The sequence below is a fragment of the Saccoglossus kowalevskii genome, chromosome 2 (genome assembly GCF_978046115.1).
Source record: "Saccoglossus kowalevskii chromosome 2, keSacKowa6.1, whole genome shotgun sequence".
NCBI classification, from domain to species: domain Eukaryota; kingdom Metazoa; phylum Hemichordata; class Enteropneusta; family Harrimaniidae; genus Saccoglossus; species Saccoglossus kowalevskii.
Window position 1 is genome coordinate 22,565,749 of NC_140642.1, and position 22,797 is coordinate 22,588,545.

The following is a 22,797-nucleotide window of genomic DNA, read 5'->3' on the forward strand; positions in this document are numbered from 1 at the left end:
TACATGACATAAAGACGGGACTGCATAACGTAAATACGAGACTACATGACACAAAGATGGGACTGCATAACATAAATACCGGTCAGCAAGACATAAAGATGGAACTGCATAACATAAATACTAAACTACATGACATAAAGATGGGACTGCATAACATAAATACGAGTCAGCAAGACATAAAGATGGGACTGCATAACATAAATACGAGACTACATGACACAAAGATGGGACTGCATAACATAAATACGAGTCAGCAAGACATAAAGTTGGGACTGCATAACATAAATACGAGACTACATGACATAAAGATGGAACGGCATAACATAAATACGAGTCAGCAAGACATAAAGATGGGACTGCATAACATAAATACAAGACTACGTGACATAAAAATGGGACTGCATAACATAAATACGAATCAGCAAGACATAAAGATGAGACTGCATAACATAAATACGAGACTACATGACATAAAGACGGGACTGCATAACGTAAATACGAGACTACATGACACAAAGATGGGACTGCATAACATAAATACCGGTCAGCAAGACATAAAGATGGAACTGCATAACATAAATACTAAACTACATGACATAAAGATGGGACTGCATAACATAAATACGAGTCAGCAAGACATAAAGATGGGACTGCATAACATAAATACGAGACTACATGACACAAAGATGGGACTGCATAACATAAATACGAGTCAGCAAGACATAAAGATGGGACTGCATAACATAAATACGAGACTACATGACATAAAGATGGGACGGCATAACATAAATACGAGTCAGCAAGACATAAAGATGGGACTGCATAACATAAATACAAGACTACGTGACATAAAAATGGGACTGCATAACATAAATACGAATCAGCAAGACATAAAGATGAGACTGCATAACATAAATACGAGACTACATGACATAAAGACGGGACTGCATAACGTAAATACGAGACTACATGACACAAAGATGGGACTGCATAACATAAATACCGGTCAGAAAGACATAAAGATGGAACTGCATAACATAAATACTAAACTACATGACATAAAGATGGGACTGCATAACATAAATACGAGTCAGCAAGACATAAAGATGGGACTGCATAACATAAATACGAGACTACATGACACAAAGATGGGACTGCATAACATAAATACGAGTCAGCAAGACATAAAGATGGGACTGCATAACATAAATACGAGACTACATGACATAAAGATGGGACGGCATAACATAAATACGAGTCAGCAAGACATAAAGATGGGACTGCATAACATAATTACGAGACTACATAACATAAAGATGGGACTGGATAACATAAATACGAGACTGCATGACATAAAGATGGGACTGCATAACATAAATACGAATCTGCATGACATAAAGATGGGACTGGATAACATAAATACGAGACTGCATGACATAAAGATGGGACTGCATAACATAAATACGAGGCTGCGTGACATAAAGATGGGACTGCATAACATAAATACGAGACTACATAACATAAAGATGGGACTGGATAACATAAATACGAGACTGCATGATATAAAGATGGGACTGCATAACATAAATAAGAAACTATGTGACATAAAGATGGGACAGCAAAACATAAATACGAGACTATGTGACATAAAGATGGGACTCCATCACATAAATACGAGACTGTGTGACATAAAGATGGGACTGCATAACATAAATACGAGTCTGCATGACATAAAGATGGGACTACATAACATAAATACGAGACTACATAACATAAAGATGGGACTGGATCACATAAATACGAGACAGCATGACATAAATATGGGACTGCATAACATAAATACGAGTCAGCAAGACATAAAGATGGGACTGCATCAGATAAATACGAGACAGCGTGACATAAAGATGGGAGTTTATAACATAAATACGAGACTACATAACGTAAAGATGGGACTAGATAACATAAATACGAGACTACATGACATAAAGATGGGACTGCATCACATAAATACGAATCTGCATGACATAAAGATGGGACTACATAACATAAATACGCGACTGCGTGACATAAAGATGGGACGACATAACATAAATACGAGTCTACATAACATAAAGATGGGACTGGATAACATAAATACGAGTCAGCAAGACATAAAGATGGAACTGCATAACATAAATACGAAACTACATGACATAAAGATGGGACTGCATAACATAAATACGAGACTACATGACATAAAGATGGGACTGCATAACATAAATACGAGACTACATGACATAAAGACGGGACTGCATAACGTAAATACGAGACTACATGACACAAAGATGGGACTGCATAACATAAATACCGGTCAGCAAGACATAAAGATGGAACTGCATAACATAAATACTAAACTACATGACATAAAGATGGGACTGCATAACATAAATACGAGTCAGCAAGACATAAAGATGGGACTGCATAACATAAATACGAGACTACGTGACACAAAGATGGGACTGCATAACATAAATACGAGTCAGCAAGACATAAAGTTGGGACTGCATAACATAAATACGAGACTACATGACATAAAGATGGAACGGCATAACATAAATACGAGTCAGCAAGACATAAAGATGGGACTGCATAACATAAATACAAGACTACGTGACATAAAAATGGGACTGCATAACATAAATACGAATCAGCAAGACATAAAGATGAGACTGCATAACATAAATACGAGACTACATGACATAAAGACGGGACTGCATAACGTAAATACGAGACTACATGACACAAAGATGGGACTGCATAACATAAATACCGGTCAGCAAGACATAAAGATGGAACTGCATAACATAAATACTAAACTACATGACATAAAGATGGGACTGCATAACATAAATACGAGTCAGCAAGACATAAAGATGGGACTGCATAACATAAATACGAGACTACATGACACAAAGATGGGACTGCATAACATAAATACGAGTCAGCAAGACATAAAGATGGGACTGCATAACATAAATACGAGACTACATGACATAAAGATGGGACGGCATAACATAAATACGAGTCAGCAAGACATAAAGATGGGACTGCATAACATAAATACGAGACTACATAACATAAAGATGGGACTGGATAACATAAATACGAGACTGCATGACATAAAGATGGGACTGCATAACATAAATACGAATCTGCATGACATAAAGATGGGACTGCATAACATAAATACGAGACTGCGTGACATAAAGATTGGTCTACATAACATAAATACGAGACTACATAACATAAAGATGGGACTGGATAACATAAATACGAGACTGCATGACATAAAGATGGGACTGCATAACATAAATACGAGGCTGCGTGACATAAAGATGGGACTGCATAACATAAATACGAGACTACATAACATAAAGATGGGACTGGATAACATAAATACGAGACTGCATGATATAAAGATGGGACTGCATAACATAAATAAGAGACTATGTGACATAAAGATGGGACTGCAAAACATAAATACGAGACTATGTGACATAAAGATGGGACTCCATCACATAAATACGAGACTGTGTGACATAAAGATGGGACTGCATAACATAAATACGAGTCTGCATGACATAAAGATGGGACTACATAACATAAATACGAGACTACATAACATAAAGATGGGACTGGATCACATAAATACGAGACAGCATGACATAAATATGGGACTGCATAACATAAATACGAGTCAGCAAGACATAAAGATGGGACTGCATCAGATAAATACGAGACAGCGTGACATAAAGATGGGAGTTTATAACATAAATACGAGACTACATAACGTATAGATGGGACTAGATAACATAAATACGAGACTACATGACATAAAGATGGGACTGCATCACATAAATACGAATCTGCATGACATAAAGATGGGACTGCATAACATAAATACGCGATTGCGTGACATAAAGATGGGACGACATAACATAAATACGAGTCTACATAACATAAAGATGGGACTGGATAACATAAATACGAGTCAGCAAGACATAAAGATGGAACTGCATAACATAAATACGAAACTACATGACATAAAGATGGGACTGCATAACATAAATACGAGACTACATGACATAAAGACGGGACTGCATAACGTAAATACGAGACTACATGACACAAAGATGGGACTGCATAACATAAATACCGGTCAGCAAGACATAAAGATGGAACTGCATAACATAAATACGAGTCAGCAAGACATAAAGATGGGACTGCATAACATAAATACGAGTCAGCAAGACATAAAGATGGGACTGCATAACATAAATACGAGACTACATGACACAAAGATGGGACTGCATAACATAAACACGAGTCAGCAAGACATAAAGTTGGGACTGCATAACATAAATACGAGACTACATGACATAAAGATGGGACGGCATAACATAAATACGAGTCAGCAAGACATAAAGATGGGACTGCATAACATAAATACAAGACTACGTGACATAAAAATGGGACTGCATAACATAAATACGAATCAGCAAGACATAAAGATGAGACTGCATAACATAAATACGAGACTACATGACATAAAGACGGGACTGCATAACGTAAATACGAGACTACATGACACAAAGATGGGACTGCATAACATAAATACCGGTCAGCAAGACATAAAGATGGAACTGCATAACATAAATACTAAACTACATGACATAAAGATGGGACTGCATAACATAAATACGAGTCAGCAAGACATAAAGATGGGACTGCATAACATAAATACGAGACTACATGACACAAAGATGGGACTGCATAACATAAATACGAGTCAGCAAGACATAAAGATGGGACTGCATAACATAAATACGAGACTACATGACATAAAGATGGGACGGCATAACATAAATACGAGTCAGCAAGACATAAAGATGGGACTGCATAACATAAATACGAGACTACATAACATAAAGATGGGACTGGATAACATAAATACGAGACTGCATGACATAAAGATGGGACTGCATAACATAAATACGAATCTGCATGACATAAAGATGGGACTGCATAACATAAATACGAGACTGCGTGACATAAAGATTGGTCTACATAACATAAATATGAGACTACATAACATAAAGATGGACTGGATAACATAAATACGAGACTGCATGACATAAAGATGGGACTGCATAACATAAATACGAGGCTGCGTGACATAAAGATGGGACTGCATAACATAAATACGAGACTACATAACATAAAGATGGGACTGGATAACATAAATACGAGACTGCATGATATAAAGATGGGACTGCATAACATAAATAAGAGACTATGTGACATAAAGATGGGACTGCAAAACATAAATACGAGACTATGTGACATAAAGATGGGACTCCATCACATAAATACGAGACTGTGTGACATAAAGATGGGACTGCATAACATAAATACGAGTCTGCATGACATAAAGATGGGACTACATAACATAAATACGAGACTACATAACATAAAGATGGGACTGGATCACATAAATACGAGACAGCATGACATAAATATGGGACTGCATAACATAAATACGAGTCAGCAAGACATAAAGATGGGACTGCATCAGATAAATACGAGACAGCGTGACATAAAGATGGGAGTTTATAACATAAATACGAGACTACATAACGTAAAGATGGGACTAGATAACATAAATACGAGACTACATGACATAAAGATGGGACTGCATCACATAAATACGAATCTGCAGAACATACAGATGGGACTGCATAACATAAATACGCGACTGCGTGACATAAAGATGGGACTGCATAACATAAATACGAGTCAGCAAGACATAAAGATGGGACTGCATAACATAAATACGAGACTACATGAAACAAAGATGGGACTGCATAACATAAATACGAGTCAGCAAGACATAAAGTTGGGACTCCATCACATAAATACGAGACTGTGTGACATAAAGATGGGACTGCATAACATAAATACGAGTCTGCATGACATAAAGATGGGACTACATAACATAAATAAGAGACTACATAACATAAAGATGGGACTGGATCACATAAATACGAGACAGCATGACATAAATATGGGACTGCATAACATAAATACGAGTCAGCAAGACATAAAGATGGGACTGCATCAGATAAATACGAGACAGCGTGACATAAAGATGGGAGTTTATAACATAAATACGAGACTACATAACGTAAAGATGGGACTAGATAACATAAATACGAGACTACATGACACAAAGATGGGACTGCATAACATAAATACCGGTCAGCAAGACATAAAGATGGAACTGCATAACATAAATACTAAACTACATGACATAAAGATGGGACTGCATAACATAAATACGAGTCAGCAAGACATAAAGATGGGACTGCATAACATAAATACGAGACTACATGACACAAAGATGGGACTGCATAACATAAATACGAGTCAGCAAGACATAAAGTTGGGACTGCATAACATAAATACGAGACTGCATGACATAAAGATGGGACGGCATAACATAAATACGAGTCAGCAAGACATAAAGATGGGACTGCATAACATAAATACAAGACTACGTGACATAAAAATGGGACTGCATAACATAAATACGAATCAGCAAGACATAAAGATGAGACTGCATAACATAAATACGAGACTACATGACATAAAGACGGGACTGCATAACGTAAATACGAGACTACATGACACAAAGATGGGACTGCATAACATAAATACCGGTCAGCAAGACATAAAGATGGAACTGCATAACATAAATACTAAACTACATGACATAAAGATGGGACTGCATAACATAAATACGAGTCAGCAAGACATAAAGATGGGACTGCATAACATAAATACGAGACTACATGACACAAAGATGGGACTGCATAACATAAATACGAGTCAGCAAGACATAAAGATGGGACTGCATAACATAAATACGAGACTACATGACATAAAGATGGGACGGCATAACATAAATACGAGTCAGCAAGACATAAAGATGGGACTGCATAACATAAATACGAGACTACATAACATAAAGATGGGACTGGATAACATAAATACGAGACTGCATGACATAAAGATGGGACTGCATAACATAAATACGAATCTGCATGACATAAAGATGGGACTGCATAACATAAATACGAGACTGCGTGACATAAAGATTGGTCTACATAACATAAATATGAGACTACATAACATAAAGATGGGACTGGATAACATAAATACGAGACTGCATGACATAAAGATGGGACTGCATAACATAAATACGAGGCTGCGTGACATAAAGATGGGACTGCATAACATAAATACGAGACTACATAACATAAAGATGGGACTGGATAACATAAATACGAGACTGCATGATATAAAGATGGGACTGCATAACATAAATAAGAGACTATGTGACATAAAGATGGGACTGCAAAACATAAATACGAGACTATGTGACATAAAGATGGGACTCCATCACATAAATACGAGACTGTGTGACATAAAGATGGGACTGCATAACATAAATACGAGTCTGCATGACATAAAGATGGGACTACATAACATAAATACGAGACTACATAACATAAAGATGGGACTGGATCACATAAATACGAGACAGCATGACATAAATATGGGACTGCATAACATAAATACGAGTCAGCAAGACATAAAGATGGGACTGCATCAGATAAATACGAGACAGCGTGACATAAAGATGGGAGTTTATAACATAAATACGAGACTACATAACGTAAAGATGGGACTAGATAACATAAATACGAGACTACATGACATAAAGATGGGACTGCATCACATAAATACGAATCTGCAGAACATAAAGATGGGACTGCATAACATAAATACGCGACTGCGTGACATAAAGATGGGACGACATAACATAAATACGAGTCTACATAACATAAAGATGGGACTGGATAACATAAATACGAGACTGCATGACATAAAGATGGGACTGGATAACATAAATACGAGACTATGTGACATAAAGATGGGTCAGCATAACATAAATACGAGACTATGTGACATAAAGATGGGACTGCATAACATAAATACGAGACTGTTTGACATAAAGATGGGACTGCATAACATAAATAGGAGACTACATGACATAAAGATGTGACTGCATAACGTAAATAAATAAATTAATTAATTAATACATAACATAAATACGAGACAGCATGACATAAAGATGGGACTGCATAACATAATTACGAGTCAGCAAGACATAAAGATGGAACTGCATAACATAAATACGAAACTACATGACATAAAGATGGGACTGCATAACATAAATACGAGACTACATGACATAAAGCTGGGACTGCATAACATAAATACGAGTCAGCAAGACATAAAGATGGGACTGCATATCATAAATACGAGACTACATGACATAAAGATGGGACTGCATAACATAAATACGAGACTGCAAGACATAGGGTTGGAACTGCATAACATAAATACGAGACTACATAACATAAAGATGGGACTGCATAACATAAATACGAGATTGCAAGACATAAAGATGGGACTGCATAACATAAATACGAGATTACATGACATAAAGATGGGACTGCATAACATAAATACGACACTACATGACATAAAATGGGACTGCATAACATAAATACGAGTCAGCAAGACATAAAGATGGGACTGCATAACATAAATACGAGACTACATGACATAAAGATGGGACTGCATAACATAAATACGAGACTGCAAGACATAGGGTTGGTACTGCACAACATAAATACGAGACTACATAACATAAAGATGGGACTGCATAACATAAATACGAGATTACAAGACATAAAGATGGGACTGCATAACATAAATACGACACTACATGACATAAAATGGAACTGCATAACATAAATACGAGTCAGCAAGACATAAAGATGGGACTGCATAACATAAATACGAGACTACATAACATAAAGATGGGACTGGATAACATAAATACGAGACTGCATGACATAAAGATGGGACTGCATAACATAAATACGAATCTGCATGACATAAAGATGGGACTGCATAACATAAATACGAGACTGCGTGACATAAAGATTGGTCTACATAACATAAATACGAGACTACATAACATAAAGATGGGACTGGATAACATAAATACGAGACTGCATGACATAAAGATGGGACTGCATAACATAAATACGAGGCTGCGTGACATAAAGATGTGACTGGATAACATAAATACGAGACTGCATGATATAAAGATGGGACTGCATAACATAAATAAGAGACTATGTGACATAAAGATGGGACTGCAAAACATAAATACGAGACTATGTGACATAAAGATGGGACTCCATCACATAAATACGAGACTGTGTGACATAAAGATGGGACTGCATAACATAAATACGAGTCTGCATGACATAAAGATGGGACTACATAACATAAATACGAGACTACATAACATAAAGATGGGACTGGATCACATAAATACGAGACAGCATGACATAAATATGGGACTGCATAACATAAATACGAGTCAGCAAGACATAAAGATGGGACTGCATCAGATAAATACGAGACAGCGTGACATAAAGATGGGAGTTTATAACATAAATACGAGACTACATAACGTAAAGATGGGACTAGATAACATAAATACGAGACTACATGACATAAAGATGGGACTGCATCACATAAATACGAATCTGCATGACATAAAGATGGGACTGCATAACATAAATACGCGACTGCGTGACATAAAGATGGGACAACATAACATAAATACGAGTCTACATAACATAAAGATGGGACTGGATAACATAAATACGAGACTGCATGACATAAAGATGGGACTGCATAACATAAATACGAGACTATGTGACATAAAGATGGGACAGCATAACATAAATACGAGACTATGTGACATAAAGATGGGACTGCATAACATAAATACGAGACTGTTTGACATAAAGATGGGACTGCATAACATAAATAGGAGACTACATGACATAAAGATGTGACTGCATAACGTATATAAATAAATTAATTAATTAATTAATACATAACATAAATACGAGACAGCATGACATAAAGATGGGACTGCATAACATAATTACGAGTCAGCAAGACATAAAGATGGAACTGCATAACATAAATTCGAAACTACATGACATAAAGATGGGACTGCATAACATAAATACGAGACTACATGACATAAAGATGGGACTGCATAACATAAATACGAGTCAGCAAGACATAAAGATGGGACTGCATATCATAAATACGAGACTACATGACATAAAGATGGGACAGTATAACATAAATACGAGACTGCAAGACATAGGGTTGGAACTGCATAACATAAATACGAGACTACATAACATAAAGATGGGACTGCATAACATAAATACGAGATTGCAAGACATAAAGATGGGACTGCATAACATAAATACGAGTCAGCAAGACATAAAGATGGGACTGCATAACATAAATACGAGACTACATGACATAAAGATGGGACGGCATAACATAAATACGAGTCAGCAAGACATAAAGATGGGACTGCATAACATAAATACGAGACTACATAACATAAAGATGGGACTGGATAACATAAATACGAGACTGCATGACATAAAGATGGGACTGCATAACATAAATACGAATCTGCATGACATAAAGATGGGACTGCATAACATAAATACGAGACTGCGTGACATAAAGATTGGTCTACATAACATAAATACGAGACTACATAACATAAAGATGGGACTGGATAACATAAATACGAGACTGCATGACATAAAGATGGGACTGCATAACATAAATACGAGGCTGCGTGACATAAAGATGGGACTGCATAACATAAATACGAGACTACATAACATAAAGATGGGACTGGATAACATAAATACGAGACTGCATGATATAAAGATGGGACTGCATAACATAAATAAGAGACTATGTGACATAAAGATGGGACTGCAAAACATAAATACGAGACTATGTGACATAAAGATGGGACTCCATCACATAAATACGAGACTGTGTGACATAAAGATGGGACTGCATAACATAAATACGAGTCTGCATGACATAAAGATGGGACTACATAACATAAATACGAGACTACATAACATAAAGATGGGACTGGATCACATAAATACGAGACAGCATGACATAAATATGGGACTGCATAACATAAATACGAGTCAGCAAGACATAAAGATGGGACTGCATCAGATAAATACGAGACAGCGTGACATAAAGATGGGAGTTTATAACATAAATACGAGACTACATAACGTAAAGATGGGACTAGATAACATAAATACGAGACTACATGACATAAAGATGGGACTGCATCACATAAATACGAATCTGCATGACATAAAGATGGGACTGCATAACATAAATACGCGACTGCGTGACATAAAGATGGGACGACATAACATAAATACGAGTCTACATAACATAAAGATGGGACTGGATAACATAAATACGAGACTGCATTACATAAAGATGGGACTGGATAACATAAATACGAGACTATGTGACATAAAGATGGGTCAGCATAACATAAATACGAGACTATGTGACATAAAGATGCGACTGCATAACATAAATACGAGACTGTTTGACATAAAGATGGGACTGCATAACATAAATAGGAGACTACATGACATAAAGATGTGACTGCATAACGTAAATAAATAAATTAATTAATTAATACATAACATAAATACGAGACAGCATGACATAAAGATGGGACTGCATAACATAATTACGAGTCAGCAAGACATAAAGATGGAACTGCATAACATAAATACGAAACTACATGACATAAAGATGGGACTGCATAACATAAATACGAGACTACATGACATAAAGCTGGGACTGCATAACATAAATACGAGTCAGCAAGACATAACGATGGGACTGCATATCATAAATACGAGACTACATGACATAAAGATGGGACTGCATAACATAAATACGAGACTGCAAGACATAGGGTTGGAACTGCATAACAAAAATACGAGACTACATAACATAAAGATGGGACTGCATAACATAAATACGAGATTGCAAGACATAAAGATGGGACTGCATAACATAAATACGAGTCAGCAAGACATAAAGATGGGACTGCATAACATAAATACGAGACTACATGACATAAAGATGGGACGGCATGACATAAATACGAGTCAGCAAGACATAAAGATGGGACTGCATAACATAAATACGAGACTACATAACATAAAGATGGGACTGGATAACATAAATACGAGACTGCATGACATAAAGATGGGACTGCATAACATAAATACGAATCTGCATGACATAAAGATGGGACTGCATAACATAAATACGAGACTGCGTGACATAAAGATTGGTCTACATAACATAAATACGAGACTACATAACATAAAGATGGGACTGGATAACATAAATACGAGACTGCATGACATAAAGATGGGACTGCATAACATAAATACGAGGCTGCGTGACATAAAGATGGGACTGCATAACATAAATACGAGACTACATAACATAAAGATGGGACTGGATAACATAAATACGAGACTGCATGATATAAAGATGGGACTGCATAACATAAATAAGAGACTATGTGACATAAAGATGGGACTGCAAAACATAAATACGAGACTATGTGACATAAAGATGGGACTCCATCACATAAATACGAGACTGTGTGACATAAAGATGGGACTGCATAACATAAATACGAGTCTGCATGACATAAAGATGGGACTACATAACATAAATACGAGACTACATAACATAAAGATGGGACTGGATCACATAAATACGAGACAGCATGACATAAATATGGGACTGCATAACATAAATACGAGTCAGCAAGACATAAAGATGGGACTGCATCAGATAAATACGAGACAGCGTGACATAAAGATGGGAGTTTATAACATAAATACGAGACTACATAACGTAAAGATGGGACTAGATAACATAAATACGAGACTACATGACATAAAGATGGGACTGCATCACATAAATACGAATCTGCATGACATAAAGATGGGACTGCATAACATAAATACGCGACTGCGTGACATAAAGATGGGACGACATAACATAAATACGAATCTACATAACATAAAGATGGGACTGGATAACATAAATACGAGACTGCATTACATAAAGATGGGACTGGATAACATAAATACGAGACTATGTGACATAAAGATGGGTCAGCATAACATAAATACGAGACTATGTGACATAAAGATGCGACTGCATAACATAAATACGAGACTGTTTGACATAAAGATGGGACTGCATAACATAAATAGGAGACTACATGACATAAAGATGTGACTGCATAACGTAAATAAATAAATTAATTAATTAATACATAACATAAATACGAGACAGCATGACATAAAGATGGGACTGCATAACATAATTACGAGTCAGCAAGACATAAAGATGGAACTGCATAACATAAATACGAAACTACATGACATAAAGATGGGACTGCATAACATAAATACGAGACTACATGACATAAAGCTGGGACTGCATAACATAAATACGAGTCAGCAAGACATAAAGATGGGACTGCATATCATAAATACGAGACTACATGACATAAAGATGGGACTGCATAACATAAATACGAGACTGCAAGACATAGGGTTGGAACTGCATAACAAAAATACGAGACTACATAACATAAAGATGGGACTGCATAACATAAATACGAGATTGCAAGACATAAAGATGGGACTGCATAACATAAATACGAGATTACATGACATAAAGATGGGACTGCATCACATAAATACGAATCTGCAAGACATAAAGATGGGACTGCATAACATAAATACGCGACTGCGTGACATAAAGATGGGACGACATAACATAAATACGAGTCTACATAACATAAAGATGGGACTGGATAACATAAATACGAGACTGCATGACATAAAGATGGGACTGCATAACATAAATACGAGACTATGTGACATAAAGATGGGACAGCATAACATAAATACGAGACTATGTGACATAAAGATGGGACTGCATAACATAAATACGAGACTGTTTGACATAAAGATGGGACTGCATAACATAAATAGGAGACTACATGACATAAAGATGTGACTGCATAACGTAAATAAATAAATAAATTAATTAATACATAACATAAATACGAGACAGCATGACATAAAGATGGGACTGCATAACACAATTACGAGTCAGCAAGACATAAAGATGGAACTGCATAACATAAATACGAAACTACATGACATAAAGATGGGACTGCATAACATAAATACGAGACTACATGACATAAAGATGGGACTGCATAACATAAATACGAGTCAGCAAGACATAAAGATGGGACTGCATATCATAAATACGAGACTACATGACATAAAGATGGGACTGCATAACATAAATACGAGACTGCAAGACATAGGGTTGGAACTGCATAACATAAATACGAGACTACATAACATAAAGATGGGACTGCATAACATAAATACGAGATTGCAAGACATAAAGATGGGACTGCATAACATAAATACGAGTCAGCAAGACATAAAGATGGGACTGCATAACATAAATACGAGACTACATGACATAAAGATGGGACGGCATAACATAAATACGAGTCAGCAAGACATAAAGATGGGACTGCATAACATAAATACGAGACTACATAACATAAAGATGGGACTGGATAACATAAATACGAGACTGCATGACATAAAGATGGGACTGCATAACATAAATACGAATCTGCATGACATAAAGATGGGACTGCATAACATAAATACGAGACTGCGTGACATAAAGATTGGTCTACATAACATAAATACGAGACTACATAACATAAAGATGGGACTGGATAACATAAATACGAGACTGCATGACATAAAGATGGGACTGCATAACATAAATACGAGGCTGCGTGACATAAAGATGGGACTGCATAACATAAATACGAGACTACATAACATAAAGATGGGACTGGATAACATAAATACGAGACTGCATGATATAAAGATGGGACTGCATAACATAAATAAGAGACTATGTGACATAAAGATGGGACTGCAAAACATAAATACGAGACTATGTGACATAAAGATGGGACTCCATCACATAAATACGAGACTGTGTGACATAAAGATGGGACTGCATAACATAAATACGAGTCTGCATGACATAAAGATGGGACTACATAACATAAATACGAGACTACATAACATAAAGATGGGACTGGATCACATAAATACGAGACAGCATGACATAAATATGGGACTGCATAACATAAATACGAGTCAGCAAGACATAAAGATGGGACTGCATCAGATAAATACGAGACAGCGTGACATAAAGATGGGAGTTTATAACATAAATACGAGACTACATAACGTAAAGATGGGACTAGATAACATAAATACGAGACTACATGACATAAAGATGGGACTGCATCACATAAATACGAATCTGCATGACATAAAGATGGGACTGCATAACATAAATACGCGACTGCGTGACATAAAGATGGGACGACATAACATAAATACGAGTCTACATAACATAAAGATGGGACTGGGTAACATAAATACGAGACTGCATGACATAAAGATGGGACTGGATAACATAAATACGAGACTATGTGACATAAAGATGGGTCAGCATAACATAAATACGAGACTATGTGACATAAAGATGGGACTGCATAACATAAATACGAGACTGTTTGACATAAAGATGGGACTGCATAACATAAATAGGAGACTACATGACATAAAGATGTGACTGCATAACGTAAATAAATAAATTAATTAATTAATACATAACATAAATACGAGACAGCATGACATAAAGATGGGACTGCATAACATAATTACGAGTCAGCAAGACATAAAGATGGAACTGCATAACATAAATACGAAACTACATGACATAAAGATGGGACTGCATAACATAAATACGAGACTACATGACATAAAGCTGGGACTGCATAACATAAATACGAGTCAGCAAGACATAAAGATGGGACTGCATATCATAAATACGAGACTACATGACATAAAGATGGGACTGCATAACATAAATACGAGACTGCAAGACATAGGGTTGGAACTGCATAACATAAATACGAGACTACATAACATAAAGATGGGACTGCATAACATAAATACGAGATTGCAAGACATAAAGATGGGACTGCATAACATAAATACGAGATTACATGACATAAAGATGGGACTGCATAACATAAATACGACACTACATGACATAAAATTGGACTGCATAACATAAATACGAGTCAGCAAGACATAAAGATGGGACTGCATAACATAAATACGAGACTACATGACATAAAGATGGGACTGCATAACATAAATACGAGACTGCAAGACATAGGGTTGGTACTGCACAACATAAATACGAGACTACATAACATAAAGATGGGACTGCATAACATAAATACGAGATTACAAGACATAAAGATGGGACTGCATAACATAAATACGACACTACATGACATAAAATGGAACTGCATAACATAAAAACGAGTCAGCAAGACATAAAGATGGGACTGCATAACATAAATACGAGACTACATAACATAAAGATGGGACTGGATAACATAAATACGAGACTGCATGACATAAAGATGGGACTGCATAACATAAATACGAATCTGCATGACATAAAGATGGGACTGCATAACATAAATACGAGACTGCGTGACATAAAGATTGGTCTACATAACATAAATACGAGACTACATAACATAAAGATGGGACTGGATAACATAAATACGAGACTGCATGACATAAAGATGGGACTGCATAACATAAATACGAGGCTGCGTGACATAAAGATGGGACTGCATAACATAAATACGAGACTACATAACATAAAGATGGGACTGGATAACATAAATACGAGACTGCATGATATAAAGATGGGACTGCATAACATAAATAAGAGACTATGTGACATAAAGATGGGACTGCAAAACATAAATACGAGACTATGTGACATAAAGATGGGACTCCATCACATAAATACGAGACTGTGTGACATAAAGATGGGACTGCATAACATAAATACGAGTCTGCGTGACATAAAGATGGGACTACATAACATAAATACGAGACTACATAACATAAAGATGGGACTGGATCACATAAATACGAGACAGCATGACATAAATATGGGACTGCATAACATAAATACGAGTCAGCAAGACATAAAGATGGAACTGCATCAGATAAATACGAGACAGCGTGACATAAAGATGGGAGTTTATAACATAAATACGAGACTACATAACGTAAAGATGGGACTAGATAACATAAATACGAGACTACATGACATAAAGATGGGACTGCATCACATAAATACGAATCTGCATGACATAAACATGGGACTGCATAACATAAATACGCGACTGCGTGACATAAAGATGGGACGACATAACATAAATACGAGTCTACATAACATAAAGATGGGACTGGATAACATAAATACGAGACTGCATGACATAAAGATGGGACTGCATAACATAAATACGAGACTATGTGACATAAAGATGGGACAGCATAACATAAATACGAGACTATGTGACATAAAGATGGGACTGCATAACATAAATACGAGACTGTTTGACATAAAGATGGGACTGCATAACATAAATAGGAGACTACATGACATAAAGATGTGACTGCATAACGTAAATAAATAAATTAATTAATTAATACATAACATAAATACGAGACAGCATGACATAAAGATGGAACTGCATAACATAAATACGAAACTACATGACATAAAGATGGGACTGCATAACATAAATACGAGACTACATGACATAAAGATGGGACTGCATAACATAATTACGAGTCAGCAAGACATAAAGATGGAACTGCATAACATAAATACGAAACTACATGACATAAAGATGGGACTGCATAACATAAATACGAGACTACATGACATAAAGATGGGACTGCATAACATAAATACGAGACTACATGACATAAAGACGGGACTGCATAACGTAAATACGAGACTACATGACACAAAGATGGGACTGCATAACATAAATACCGGTCAGCAAGACATAAAGATGGAACTGCATAACATAAATACTAAACTACATGACATAAAGATGGGACTGCATAACATAAATACGAGTCAGCAAGACATAAAGATGGGACTGCATAACATAAATACGAGACTACATGACACAAAGATGGGACTGCATAACATAAATACGAGTCAGCAAGACATAAAGATGGGACTGCATAACATAAATACGAGACTGTTTGACATAAAGATGGGACTGCATAACATAAATAGGAGACTACATGACATAAAGATGTGACTGCATAACGTAAATAAATAAATTAATTAATTAATACATAACATAAATACGAGACAGCATGACATAAAGATGGGACTGCATAACATAATTACGAGTCAGCAAGACATAAAGATGGAACTGCATAACATAAATACGAAACTACATGACATAAAGATGGGACTGCATAACATAAATACGAGACTACATGACATAAAGATGGGACTGCATAACATAAATACGAGACTACATGACATAAAGACGGGACTGCATAACGTAAATACGAGACTACATGACACAAAGATGGGACTGCATAACATAAATACCGGTCAGCAAGACATAAAGATGGAACTGCATAACATAAATACTAAACTACATGACATAAAGATGGGACTTCATAACATAAATACGAGTCAGCAAGACATAAAGATGGGACTGCATAACATAAATACGAGACTACATGACACAAAGATGGGACTGCATAACATAAATACGAGTCAGCAAGACATAAAGATGGGACTGCATAACATAAATACGAGACTGTTTGACATAAAGATGGGACTGCATAACATAAATAGGAGACTACATGACATAAAGATGTGACTGCATAACGTAAATAAATAAATTAATTAATTAATACATAACATAAATACGAGACAGCATGACATAAAGATGGGACTGCATAACATAATTACGAGTCAGCAAGACATAAAGATGGAACTGCATAACATAAATACGAAACTACATGACATAAAGATGGGACTGCATAACATAAATACGAGACTACATGACATAAAGATGGGACTGCATAACATAAATACGAGACTACATGACATAAAGACGGGACTGCATAACGTAAATACGAGACTACATGACACAAAGATGGGACTGCATAACATAAATACCGGTCAGCAAGACATAAAGATGGAACTGCATAACATAAATACTAAACTACATGACATAAAGATGGGACTGCATAACATAAATACGAGTCAGCAAGACATAAAGATGGGACTGCATAACATAAATACGAGACTACATGACACAAAGATGGGACTGCATAACATAAATACGAGTCAGCAAGACATAAAGATGGGACTGCATAACATAAATACGAGACTACATAACATAAAGATGGGACTGGATCACATAAATACGAGACAGCATGACATAAATATGGGACTGCATAACATAAATACGAGTCAGCAAGACATAAAGATGGGACTGCATCAGATAAATACGAGACAGCGTGACATAAAGATGGGAGTTTATAACATAAATGCGAGACTATATAACGTAAAGATGGGACTAGATAACATAAATACGAGACTACATGACATAAAGATGGGACTGCATCACATAAATACGAATCTGCATGACATAACGATGGGACTGCATAACATAAATACGCAACTGCGTGACATAAAGATGGGACGACATAACATAAATACGAGTCTACATAACATAAAGATGGGACTGGATAACATAAATACGAGACTGCATGACATAAAGATGGGACTGCATAACATAAATACGAGACTATGTGACATAAATATGGGACAGCATAACATAAATACGAGACTATGTGACATAAAGATGGGACTGCATAACATAAATACGAGACTGTTTGACATAAAGATGGGACTGCATAACATAAATAAAAGACTACATGACATAAAGATGTGACTGCATAACGTAAATAAATAAATTAATTAATTAATACATAACATAAATACGAGACAGCATGACATAAAGATGGGACTGCATAACATAATTACGAGTCAGCAAGACATAAAGATGGAACTGCATAACATAAATACGAAACTACATGACATAAAGATGGGACTGCATAACATAAATACGAGACTACATGACATAAAGATGGGACTGCATAACATAAATACGAGTCAGCAAGACATAAAGATGGGACTGCATATCATAAATACGAGACTACATGACATAAAGATGGGACTGCATAACATAAATACGAGACTGCAAGACATAGGGTTGGAACTGCATAACATAAATACGAGACTACATAACATAAAGATGGGACTGCATAACATAAATACGAGATTGCAAGACATAAAGATGGGACTGCATAACATAAATACGAGATTACATGACATAAAGATGGGACTGCATAACATAAATACGACACTACATGACATAAAATGGGACTGCATAACATAAATACGAGTCAGCAAGACATAACGATGGGACTGCATCAGATAAATACGAGACAGCGTGACATAAAGATGGGAGTTTATAACATAAATACGAGACTACATAACGTAAAGATGGGACTAGATAACATAAATACGAGACTACATGACATAAAGATGGGACTGCATCACATAAATACGAATCTGCATGACATAAAGATGGGACTGCATAACATAAATACGCGACTGCGTGACATAAAGATGGGACGACATAACATAAATACGAGTCTACATAACATAAAGATGGGACTGGATAACATAAATACGAGACTGCATGACATAAAGATGGGACTGCATAACATAAATACGAGACTATGTGACATAAAGATGGGACAGCATAACATAAATAGGAGACTACATGACATAAAGATGTGACTGCATAACGTAAATAAATAAATTAATTAATTAATACATAACATAAATACGAGACAGCATGACATAAAGATGGGACTGCATAACATAATTACGAGTCAGCAAGACATAAAGATGGAACTGCATAACATAAATACGAAACTACATGACATAAAGATGGGACTGCATAACATAAATACGAGACTACATGACATAAAGATGGGACTGCATAACATAAATACGAGTCAGCAAGACATAAAGATGGGAGTTCATATCATAAATACGAGACTACATGACATAAAGATGGGACTGCATAACATAAATACGAGACTGCAAGACATAGGGTTGGAACTGCATAACATAAATACGAGACTACATAACATAAAGATGGGACTGCATAACATAAATACGAGATTGCAAGACATAAAGATGGGACTGCATAACATAAATACGAGTCAGCAAGACATAAAGATGGGACTGCATAACATAAATACGAGACTACATGACATAAAGATGGGACGGCATAACATAAATACGAGTCAGCAAGACATAAAGATGGGACTGCATAACATAAATACGAGACTACATAACATAAAGATGGGACTGGATAACATAAATACGAGACTGCATGACATAAAGATGGGACTGCATAACATAAATACGAATCTGCATGACATAAAGATGGGACTGCATAACATAAATACGAGACTGCGTGACATAAAGATTGGTCTACATAACATAAATACGAGACTACATAACATAAAGATGGGACTGGATAACATAAATACGAGACTGCATGACATAAAGTTGGGACTGCATAACATAAATACGAGGCTGCGTGACATAAAGATGGGACTGCATAACATAAATACGAGACTACATAACATAAAGATGGGACTGGATAACATAAATACGAGACTGCATGATATAAAGATGGGACTGCATAACATAAATAAGAGACTATGTGACATAAAGATGGGACTGCAAAACATAAATACGAGACTATGTGACATAAAGATGGGACTCCATCACATAAATACGAGACTGTGTGACATAAAGATGGGACTGCATAACATAAATACGAGTCTGCATGACATAAAGATGGGACTACATAACATAAATACGAGACTACATAACATAAAGATGGGACTGGATCACATAAATACGAGACAGCATGACATAAATATGGGACTGCATAACATAAATACGAGTCAGCAAGACATAAAGATGGGACTGCATCAGATAAATACGAGACAGCGTGACATAAAGATGGGAGTTTATAACATAAATACGAGACTACATAACGTAAAGATGGGACTAGATAACATAAATACGAGACTACATGACATAAAGATGGGACTGCATCACATAAATACGAATCTGCATGACATAAAGATGGGACTGCATAACATAAATACGCGACTGCGTGACATAAAGATGGGACGACATAACATAAATACGAGTCTACATAACATAAAGATGGGACTGGGTAACATAAATACGAGACTGCATGACATAAAGATGGGACTGGATAACATAAATACGAGACTATGTGACATAAAGATGGGTCAGCATAACATAAATACGAGACTATGTGACATAAAGATGGGACTGCATAACATAAATACGAGACTGTTTGACATAAAGATGGGACTGCATAACATAAATAGGAGACTACATGACATAAAGATGTGACTGCATAACGTAAATAAATAAATTAATTAATTAATACATAACATAAATACGAGACAGCATGACATAAAGATGGGACTGCATAACATAATTACGAGTCAGCAAGACATAAAGATG